Below are 12,447 nucleotides of genomic sequence, written 5' to 3'. Positions count from 1 at the left end.
TTTAACTTGATTTGCTATAGAATTTATCCATTTTAAGTTGGATAGGCTTCACCTGGTTTAAGGCCATTCTATAGGTAGGTTTCTTCGGCAGGTGAAAGCATAAAAGATTCCCACAGTCTGTGTATCTGCTGTTAAGATGTACAACCAGAACCTTACCATCTGAAATTTCTACAAAACAACTACTTCCAGATAATCTAAACCAGTTCACATTGCTTTGAGATTTGTTGGGTGATAAATTTCTTTTAGCTGAGAAATCACCATGATTTTGTTCGTATGCCAAATACAAGTGCTTGATTGTAGTTTTGTTGTGTGCGATTCTTCACACCCTCATTTAGAACAATTAGCGCTGTCTTCAAAAGTTGACCTTGTAAAGCTCTTATCGTGCAGCATAATATATGATATGGTAACATCCTAAGGTGGCAATTGTTATCTCCTGAGGTTTATTATAAAGTTATCTTTTTGAGTTTCACAAACATCGTTGATATTTACCTTTAGTAATATTATTTATTTTTAATCTGTAGGATCATGAAATAAAAACACTAATTATGACAAGGGTACCTATAACAACATATAATATTAAATGAAACAAAAATCTTGTTAATAGTGCATTGATATTCAACATATTTATGGTTTATTTTCTGCACATTATTCCACAATAGCAGATTGAGATCAAGACCCCTGATATATTTAAACTCAATACAAGGTCCCCCTGACAGTTCCCAAGGTCTTGTAAGTCAACATTTTCTAAGTTCCAAATTTTCAGGATTTTAGGAGCAGCTGCCCTGGCTCCCTTCTAAGGCTACCACTACATCAGAAATACAACTGAGGGGCCAGGACATAACCCAGCGAAGCCAACAAGCAAGATCCAGTTTGGGTACAGTTTGTGCTGGTCATTTCAGGACATAGTCCACTTACATCTTGCAAGCAACTGACCCTTGGCATCCACTTCCTTGCCCAAAGTACAAAAGGAATCAGATCCAGTCCTTCAATGCTCCTATCAGGTCACAGAGAGCAGATTTAATCCTTTTCTGAATTTCACAGGTCCAGAAAGTACTCAAGGAGGGTTCCTTTGGTTTATGGTTGGTACCAGCCTGGAGGTATGGGTGACTCCAGGACACTCCCATACCAATGAGGAAAATGTTCCCTGTGGTGGACCTCCCTACTTTTTAAGCACATCCTGTTTCCCTTACTGCATAATATCTGACATTCCACCTCATTCCTAAAATTGAAGATGGCGCAGTCTTTCCTTCCTTGTGCAGAACTCTTGTGTCCATCCAAAGATGTGGCCAGGGAAATATTCATTCCCCTCGTCTTGTCCAATCCAAACCAGTTCTGGGGATAGATTCCCTCACACAGGGTTCGGAAGCAGCTTACTAGTATATGCCTTAGGACAAATGTTTTCCCTTCTATGGGTGAATAATCAGGCTTCACCTCTGTTTCAGCAAAGTTAATGAAGTGCCTAGGTCCGCCCCAACTGTCCTGTCTGGGCTGATAGGGATATGCTGCCACACACACAGACCATCCTGACACTAGGGCTAAGATACTTTTCTGCTCTTGGAGCAATATACATACTTCATGAAGGTCAAGCACATGCTGGACTGCTGCTGCCAGGCAGCTGCAAATTATCAGTTGCAAATTAACTTCCAAGAGCTTAGACATGGAAAAGGCAACACAAATCTAACGTCACAAATGAATTGGACCTTTAATAAATCTGACAAATCTTTTTCTATGACAATTTTACCCATTTGCTGTCAAAGCTTTCAGATCTAAGTTGTATAATATGTACCTTGATATTTTACAAGAATGCAGCTACAGCTTTGCCAGTGAAGATAGCTTTTGGGTTCTAGTCATTGGAGGAAATTGGCAACATTCATTTTGTACATGTTCTACTTTAAATATCAGGCACCCTACCTTGTTGGTGACAAGGGGTACTTAGGAGTGAATGACCTGCCTTTCAGAGAGGGCTATTTGAAGAGAAGGTTTTTAGGCTGCTCCAATCAGGCTACCCATGGTACATGGAAAGCCATGTGTTACAGGCTAACCCTGTGCTACATTTCACTGGTATCATTTCACTTCTAGGCCCTAGATATATGTCCTACACTATATACTGGGGACTTATAGACTGGGTCTCAGAGACAGGGGACTTATTGGCAAAGACTATGTCAATCAGGGGCAAACTAATTTAACAATGTTTTACAGGAGAGCACATGCACTTTAACCCTGTTTAACAGATGTAAAGTGCACAAAGTACACAGACTCCAGAGTCCAGAAAAGGTGGAAAATCTGAAGTGACCTTGCATAAAAGATGAATTTGAAGTGAGTACCAGGGAAATATAGGGGCCTGATACACAAGGCTTTGAAAATGTGAAATCTACTCCCACTGATGTTCTTCTATGCTTGGGACAGCTTTATACCTGTATCAGGTTTCACAAAGTATTCCGGGAATATTCCTGCATATTCATGGCAGTAATAGATTTACATTAGTAATCCTTCTAGTGGTGTAATATTTGCAAGGGGAAAGCAAGAAGAAATATATCTACTTTTTCCTCCACAGGGAAAATATATTTCCCTATGGAAAGTTCTTCGCATTCCCATGAAATATAGATGTGTTCCCTTTTGAAAAGCACATAATCTTTCCTGTTATATGTGTAGTTAAATTACTCTCTCGGCTGGAAACCTACTTGGAGAATGTTTGTAAATACCCAAAGTGTATAGATTTGTTTGTGTTCATTGCATTTTGCAAGTTAATAATTGAAAGTGCATTTTAGTAGCATAAATTCCAGAACAAATGAGTCTGTTAAATTTACTATGTGGATCCCACTTAGGTGCCCAAAATCACTTTTAAATCAGGACCATGGTCATCACTTTCATTACTAATTACATTTTATGTACAATAAACCCAAAATATACCACTCCTTCTGAAATATTTCATAAAATCATGCATGTTTTCCATAAATTTATTGTGCTTTTTGCACTACAGCATGCATACCGTCCATTCATTTATAGTACTTTTAGAGTGTGAATTAAATTGTGGTGATACCACTACTAATGTGAAAAACACCCCTGCAAATCTACTCAACCATTTCAAACCAGAAAAATGAATTTTACACATTTTTCATCCTTGTTTTCACAAATGGAAGTTCCCAATGCATTCCAGAGTGAAGTCCTCGCACCTGCATCTATCATACTCTGTGTTTCTTGTAGTATCTAGTTTAGGCAATCTTGTTTGCTTTACATGATCTTAGGTTGCGGTTGGATCTGCATACTAAATAAAGTACCTGTAAATGAATAGGGCTTTGACCCTCTTGTACTTTGAACATTGTACAGAGATTGTGAACTGTAGTATCCATTGTTCTTTGGGGTCTGGTCAAAGGTGTTCTGATTTCATTAGGTTGATGGATTGATGGAATGGACTCGGCCTACTTGATTTTGTAAATGGTAAAGCTTTATTTTTTCTTACTTGTGAGCTCAGGTCTACTCAATATTATATAAGTAGTTGAGTCTCGATAGTACCAGAGTTGTGATAAACTCACTGTATTGATGTACCTGAGCAGGAGAAGGATTTGTCTCAGTTGCATAATGTTGATAGTGGTGTGTTTAACTACTGTGTATACTTGATGGTTGAAGTAAAGATTTATGTCCTGCTATACTTGAACGTTCTCTATTTCCTGAGAAAGAGTAGAGTGGTTCCCATCCTGTTTGTCCAGAAACAATTAAAGTCTGCTGTCTGCAGGGTCTCCCACATTGGATTTCAGATATTGTGCGTTTCAGACATAAAGAGCTCTTCATCATCCAGCAACAAATTTATTTTTGCCAAGTCGTAATGTTGTTCTGTACCTCAGCTTTGCTCCATCTGATTTGAATTTGGACATCATCATCATATATTTGGATGTTAGCGCAGAGCCAATAAACTCACATAAATATTGAACAGTAGAGGTGATGGTCTGACCTTGCAGGATATCTGATGAGAAGAGTCTTGTTGATTTCTGCTTGCTAAAAAGAATTCCATTAGCTCCAACAGTTCTATATGGTGCAAAACGTTTTAAACTGCAAATATTTCAAGAATGAGCAGTGCATCAATCTTTCCCTAATCGAGGAAAGCAATCTACTCGCTCTAATATTTGTACCTATTGGCTGAGCTTCTCTTCCCAGCTTAAAACTTGATTGCCTGTTTTGGACTATGGTATTTCCTTCAGAAAATTCTAAAATTTGATGTTTGATTTCTCCCTTCTTGTATTTAATTGTGCATGTGTGCATGGGATGGTTAATATAGTTTTGACATGTGCTTGATCCTTTGGATTGGCCCAAGGCCTTCCTGGTACGGGAGTGTTAGAAATTGGGTCTCTAGTTGGCAGAGCCATGCACCCTGTCCACATAGGGACCAGTGTCCAGGTCTGGGTAGGTCACACACCATAAATAATCCTGTGTTCACTCTCTGGTGGCTTAGCATGGAGCAGGCAGGCTTAATTTAGAAGGCAATGTGTAAAGTATTCAGGCAACACACAGTAACACAATGAAAACACCACAAAAATACTCTTCATTGGTTAGAAAATAGATATGATTTTTATAAATAAAACAAGACCAAATGACAAAAATCCAACAAGTAGAGGTCGAGATATGAATTTTTAAAGAATAAAAATGTATGTAGTCCTTAGTGCCAATGGGGGTTCTTGTCACACTGAACTGAATCAAAATCAAGACCGTGCAACCGTGATGGAGCATGGACTGGACACAATAGCCATTCAGGACTGGATACAGTAGCCATGCAGACACGCTAAACGCAGTACCTTGATCCTAGTTGTAACAGCGAAATGTGGGGTGCAACCGAGTGGTGCATCGATGTTGACCCACCAGTAAAGGTGATGTGTTGATTTATTTCATGCAGTGGCTGTGATACGCCGGCTCTGAAGACAGAGGTGAGAGGCATTGGTTCCATAAATGGGGCACAAGGTTTCTTCATGTAGTTGAGGGGATGTGTTGATTTTCCAACACTGCAGTGGCAGTGATGTGTTGGTTCCAATGTGTCAGTTCTTTAAGACAATACACCGATTCCACTCCCGCAGATAGGAAGGGTTTAAAAAAAATTATTGATCAGGGTCAATAATAAAACTAGGAAACTACATCTCATAAAAAATAATGTGTTGCATTATGAACATACAACCATCATTGCAAAACTTTACCAGGATCAAATTAATACTACCTTCCTTGTAAATAGTAAACAATAGCAGAAATTCCTAGTATAAAAGTGCAAAAGTGCAAAAAGTGCAAACAGAACTAAATAAAGTGTATTTCCTTGTTCATGTATTAAAATCAAGCAGCGAGAATGTTCAAGAATGTTAAAATAAACTGACAGTGCAAAAGTGGTCTATAACCCCACTGAAGAATTTGCACACTTACTTAAAAAGTTCAAATTGCAAAAAATAATAGTAGCAATACCTGGTATTAAAGGTGAAAGTGCAAAAAGTGCAAATCAGAGCTGAATAAAGTGTATTTCCTAGATCATATATCAATATCAAGTATCACAAATGATCTAAAATGTTTTATTTAAAACTGACAGCGGATAAGTAGTCCGTAACCCCACTTTATGCATTTACTTGAAAAGTTCAAATTGCCACATTACACTGTTGAGTAATAATAATATAGTTTGACAAGAAAGGAGAACCATAAAACGTTCTAAAAGTGCATTAGTGCTAAGTCATGCACTGCATAACTTTTACTCTGGAGATATTGAAATAAGTGCTGCAAGCCTGGAAACCATTCTCATTGACCAGTGCTATATTCTTTAAATAAAAATGTGCATTTCATCAACAATGTACACAAGGCTCTAACTTATAGCAATCGTGCAAAGCAGCAGTCTCACATAGATTAATAAATAACCCAGGCTGGTGGCACAAGGTGATTAAAGTAAGATGAAGAAAAATACGCCCATGTTGCCTTAACTCTCTAAAGGGCCCCTACCTGCTTGGCAAAGGCCTCTTCAAAAGCTTGGGTCCTGGTCATTTTACTAAACCATTGATGGTATGATGGAACCCTAGCTGTTTTCCAGCATTGCAGATAGGAGATATGTTGGTTCCACTGGTTCAAGAACCTAGATCTGAACGGACTAGGCACAGCAATCAGGTGGCAGGACTTTGATATCCCTGAGCCTCAGGAAACAGAAGGCAAGCCAACAAACCATTAGATATCACTTTTGGTTCAAGATAGAGTCCATCTCTTCCTCAGCAGGGTAAGAGGGCAGTAGGGAGCAGGACTGCACAGCAAAAAAAAAAGTCTTCCAGAGAAGCAGTCCAGCAGAGTGACAGTCCTTGTATTAGCACAGCGGTTTTTCTGACAGAGGTTCTTTACAGGTCCAGAAGTGTCTGATTTGATGGTGTCAAGGACCCAAAACCTAATCTCAGTTGGGCCTTTGAAGTGGGGGTGACTTCAAAGAAGGGTCTTTAAAGTGCACAGAGGTTCTTCCAGCCCTGGCTCCATACTCACTGCAAGGGGGTAATCAACCCTTTCTGTGGGACAAGACACTGACTATTCAGGTGTAAGTGCCAGCTCCTCCCTCTCATCCTCCCCAGTAAGAGCCATCTGGGTTCCGGATGGGCACTCAGACACACCCAACCTTCCTTTGAGTGTGGCTGTCTAGAGGGAATGCACAAAGTCTAGTTACCGCCCACCTCAGACATGTGTTGGAGACAGTCTGCAGGCACACAGAGCTTTAAAAGCAGAGCAAATCCATTTTCTAAAAGTGGCATTTCTAAAATAGTAATGTTAAATATAACTGTACCAATAAGTAGGATTCATCAATTTCAGTCCAAAGATATAAAACATGTAATAAGGAATGCCCAATGTTAACCTATGAGAGGAATAGGCCTCGCAGTAGTAAAAAACAAATGTATGTGTCTTTCAGTTCCAGGACATGCAAAACCTAAAAGTACATGTGTTACTTTTCACGTACACAGCACCCTGCCCCATTGGATACCTAGAGTCTACCTTAGTGATGACTTAGGTGTAATAAAAGGGGAGTTTAAGGCTTGGCTAAAGGATTTTAAATGGCAAGTCAAAATGGCAGTAAAACTGCACTCACAGGCTCTGCAGTGGCTTCCTGAGGCATGTCTGAAAGGCTACCTGTGTGGGTGGCACAATCAGAGCTGCAGGTCCACTAGCAGCATTTAATGTGCAGGCCCTGGAAACAGGTAGTGCACTCTACTAGGGACTTACAGATAAATTAAATATCCCAACTGTGGATATACCACATGTAACCATGTTTAGTAGAGATGCACATGCACTTTAGCACTTTTCAGTATAGGGAAAGTCTCCAGGGTCACAAGACCAACAAAAAGAATCAGCAAAAAGAGTGGGTAAGCAGGCAAAATATTTGTTGGAAGGCCACCATAAGGCTGACAGGTCTAATAGGGAATGATAATGCATGTTTTAAGATATTTGGTCCAACTTCCTGAGGAAATGTGGCCCTGGCAATGTATTTGTTTACTTGCTATTCTTTCATATCTAAGTCGAGAGATGTCTTCAAACTCAAATGTCAAATTTCGCTGGTGCATTGTGAAATGAGCATTGCTGTCCCAGCTTGAGGCTAAGCTATATAGGTGTGTTTAGGTGGTGAAAGGCCCAGCTTACAAAACCACTAGCACCATATAAACACATTTGACATGTGCCTCACTTGTCCTAAGCCGATCTATAAGAGGAGGGGACCATTGGTTACTAAGAGTCAAACTCTCCAGATCCTCGAAGTAAGGGACTGTTATATCCGTTCCTCCCTACAAGCCCCCACCCCCTTCCCAAGCTCTGGAATCCATCTCTTCTGAACATTAGAAATTCACCCCCTTCAAAATAACCTTCAGAAAAGCTCTGAGAACAATTTTGTTTGAAAAATCTGCTTGCTTATATCTGCAGAGCATGCGACTAGAAGGGATTTATTTTGAAGTGTGTGCCTTACAAATAATTTAAAAAAATAAAAATAAATACATAGGGCAATTAAACCTAGTGACACAAGAGCCAAGTAAATGACCCAGCTTCTAACCAACGCCATTCAGAATTTGGAAATTATTTACATTTCAATAAAGAAGGATGAGCTGTTCATACTTAGCTATAGGTGCCTCGTTCAATTTTATTTTTTGTGAGTAGTTCTTCTAACTCATGACTTAGGTATGTTGTACTCCTGATTTGTCTGGCCTGAGGTAAAAAGCATGTTCTCTTAGATATTTGTGTCTTAGTCTAGGCCCAAGCCTAATTATGGAAACGAATGAATTGTGATTCACAAAATTTTACTTCATGAATAACCGTGTCTTGTCCCAGGATAGTGTGGGTAATACTGCCTAAACTTCAAGTAAATCACTAATACATACTAAACATTATTTGTGAATCATATCAAGTCATTCAGGCGTAAGTCCCAACGAAAAAAAGACAGGAGAAAGACACAACCACTCAGTGAAAAAGATTTGTGAAATTGAGTCCGTATTCTAAAACTAAAAAGCCTCAAAGCAAAAGCTCACAATCTTAAATGAAACAGACATTTCCTCCTGAGCTTTAGAGGAATGCAAACCCAAAACTAAAGTGTTACTCCACACAAAACCTCAAGAGACCTCCTTGGCGCGGTTACATGTTTGTGCAAAGACATGTAAATGAGCAAGAACAACAACTGACAGAGGACGTTGAAGCTTGTACAATGTTTTTAGTTCCCCAAAAGGCAAATAACTCTTTTGTTCCGGAAACTCATGGTCAATTATAGATAACGATTCCCCTTCTGCTAGCTTTTGTTTGTTTGTGTTTCCTGTCATGACTTATCTGTACCTTGGACCGAAGGCAGTGCTGCTCCTCCAGGATCAGGCTGCGCTTCTGCCAATGCACCCTTCAAGCCCGTTTCAAAAATGGCTGCTGGCTTCAGTTCCAAACCTTAAGTTGTATTTGCTGCCAAAAGCAGCTGCCTGAATGCACCCGCTGGAAGGGGACTACAATGTCTTATAGGAAATGTAACATGCTCCATCTAGCATGAGCCACACTTTCTGAGGAGAGAGTTGTAAATACTGTTCTCGCAGGAGAAACCTGCGTAGACGAACAGCCAGTGAAAAACCCAATACATTTTATACTTACACCATGTGGGAAAATAACCTTCTAAACTGTCATTATGCATCCAAGCAGAGAAGGCCAGCTAATGCAGGATTTATCATATTTGTATGTTAAAAGTAATTGGATCCTTGCTTATTTACCTTATGGCAGAACACACATTTTTAGCTCCCGGTTGAATGGGTCAGGTCCCCATGTTATCTTTCTCTGGGGCAATGGATCTGGTAATGAATGCTCCAGTGTATTAAAAATGGTGGTGGCGTGGTGGAATCTGCACAGAAGGTCTCATTGTGTATGAAATAGTGTATTTTTGCAGAATATCGAATTAACCTATGAATTTAAGATGTAAAAGAGAAGTTTGGAAACTGAGTTAATCACAGACAGTGGAGATTTTGAAAAAATGTAGCAGTGATTCAGAAAGGTTCTCTCTTAGCAGTTTCAACATGGCATGCTTCGTTTACAAAGGAATGTTCCTACTGACAAATCAAAGGCCACCTTTTACAGGGACCGTACAGGGCATGTTTATTTCCATACTATGAAATTGTCATATGCAGGCATTACATTCTGTAACTTCCAACACATAGGTGAGGGAAATCTTGTTCAGACAAATTTTAAATTCTGATGTCTGCACATTAGCAGAGAACGGATGTATGACGTTACAACGCAGGCTATTACAACGCCTGCCTTTACAACGCGGTTTTTACATCGCAAACCTTTACAACGCATAGCGCTTAGAGGTGCTGGATAGTGAAAAGTTTAATTTTCTATTCCAACTCCAGTCCCCATGGACACTAGGGAAGGTGTTGGATAGAAAATTAAACTTATTCCCTATCCTAGAGCGCCCCCCAGCGCAATGCGTTGTAATGGTTTGCGTTGTAATGACCGCATTGTAATGGTAGTGCGTTGTAAAAGTTTCGTTGTAAAGGTTGTTCACCGAACAGAACGGATATATGCACCTAGTTTTGAAAACATCACACTGTCCATGGTGAATCATGTGCATTCATTAACTTGGCAAGATTAGAAGTCAGTGCATAAACATTGGGCTGTGATGATCAGAAACATGGAACAGGTAGGACTACTCTGCGTCATGAGCAGTGCTTTCTGCTTGTCATACAGTAACTCGTCATGTTAGTGATTTGGTGGGATAGTTCTTGACTTTCCGAGCTAATTTCTTGGGGTAGTTTTATTCATTTTTTATCTTGGCCCTGGAGCCCCACTTGTGATGATCTGCAAGGGTTGATGCTATTCAGTTTTCTTTTCCTTCCATACATGGGGCACTTGGCTAATCTTCTCCACTCTGCTGAGTGTACACTTGCTGGTCTCTAGCCGGAGCACCTCTAGTGACACTAATTAACTTTTAGCACAACCACTTGGTCTGTAGAAATTTTCAAATCATTGGATCCCTTCATTTGTTTTAGATACGATGTTAACAGGTGTAGCCCAGGACTAGGTTATACCATGGGGAGGTGATTTTAATTTACAACTGTGTTCCATCGCTGACGACAGAGTCTGTGGTCTCTTTGCTCACAACCAATGTGGCAATAGTATGAATAGGCTCTTGAAGACCAACGATCACACATTCAGTAATGATCTAGCTGCTAAGGAAACTTGGAATCAGGTAACATTCATGGGTAGAGGGAAGGGGTCCATTATTGATTTTATTGCATTATCAAAGGCGTATGTCAGGAAGGTCTGTAATTTTCAAATTATTGAGAATCCTATGAGTGACTACAACCCACTTGTTCTAGATTTTAGTTTAGGGCTTCCCTCTGTGTCTACTAATAAGATGGTCTGCCTGATTGAATATACAAGAAATAGGGCAGAACGTTGCAAGTTGATAAAAAGCGTTGATCCACAGGTTCTCCTAGCCCTTCTTGTGGAGAAACAGATGGACCACTTTGAGCGCTGCCTCAGTCCTGAACACAATCATGTAATGGCACTGGGGGCTTTTGATTAGAATTGCAGGAGGGCATGTTATGTTATGTTATGTTGAAATTATATGTAAAACGCGCTTACACCAAGGGGTTTCATGGCGCTGGGAGCGGGAGGACGGCAGTAGAAGGATAGCAGGAGCTTTATTTGTAAGCTTGTGAGAACAGAAGAGTTTTGAGAAGAGTTCTGAATTGGGTGTAACAGGTTACAGATCTCAGTTCAGTCGTGAGGGAGTTCCAAAAATGGGGGGCCACGAAGGAAAATCTGAGACCACCATGTTTTTTGCATTTGAAGGTGGGGATAGTAAGCAGATTGAGGTGGGAGGAGCCGAGTTCACGTGCAGGGAAATAGCGATGGATCCTAGAAGAGATAAAAGTAGAGCCCTGACCAGCAAGGGCTTTGAAGATGGTGCAGCCCAATTTGAATACACACCTTTGGCCACCGGGAGCCAATGAAGGCTCTTCATCAAGGGGCTAACATGTTGATGCTTAGGTTGACGGAAAATGAGCCTAGCTGCTTGGTTTTGTACTAGCTGTAAACAGCGAAGCTGGTATGCTGGGATGACAACATAGAGTGAGTTTGCATAGTCGATGCGAGAGGTGACCAGGGCCTAAATGACAAGAGTGAGGGCCTCGGTGGTCAGAAATCTGCAGATCTTCCGAATTCTGCGAAGGTGGAAAAAACAGGAAGATACCACCACATTGATTTGTGGTTTCAAGGACAGGTCGTTGCAGATAATGACCCCAAGGCTTTTTACAGTATCCACTGGGTGGGTGGGGGGGCTGCCCAGAAGTGGAGGCCAAAAATTGGAGTTCCAGGGGTTGGCGGCACCTCCAGTCAAGATGAGCTCCGTTTTGTCAGGATTAAGTTTTAATTGGTTGGTATACATCCATTCGCTAATGGAGGTCATGGTGGATTGAAAATTGGTGACTGATGTGTTGAAAGTGTCAATGTCGAACACCAACTGGAGGTCGTCGGTGTAATTGAAGGTTATGGCTGGGCTGTTGCGTAAAGACACAATCAGGGGTTGCATGTGTAGATTAAACAAAAGGGGCGATAAAGAGGAGCCCTGGGGAACCCCACAGGTCAGCCTGTTTTTTTGGCCGAGAAGTTAGCCACACGGAGCCTGGAATCGCTTATGTAGAAAGGAGGAAATCCATCTGAGGGCCAGACCCTGGATGCCGGCGTTGCTGACACGGTCGATCAGAAGATCATGATCGACCGTGTCAAAAGCAGCTGACAAATCCAGAAGCACCAGGGCCTGGGTGGTGTTTTTATCAGCTCCTCTCCTAAGCTCGTCCATGACTGCCAGGATGACTGACTCCGTGGAGTGAGCTGGTCTAAATCCCACCTGCCGGGGGTCGAGAAACTGAGAGTGCTCAATGAATGAGCTAAGGCAGTTCGCAACGTGGGCCTCTAGTATCTTGCTATGGTAGGGGAGCAGGG

The sequence above is a fragment of the Lissotriton helveticus genome, chromosome 8 (assembly GCF_964261635.1).
Source record: "Lissotriton helveticus chromosome 8, aLisHel1.1, whole genome shotgun sequence".
Lineage (NCBI taxonomy): Eukaryota > Metazoa > Chordata > Amphibia > Caudata > Salamandridae > Lissotriton > Lissotriton helveticus.
This window is presented reverse-complemented; position numbering follows the sequence as displayed.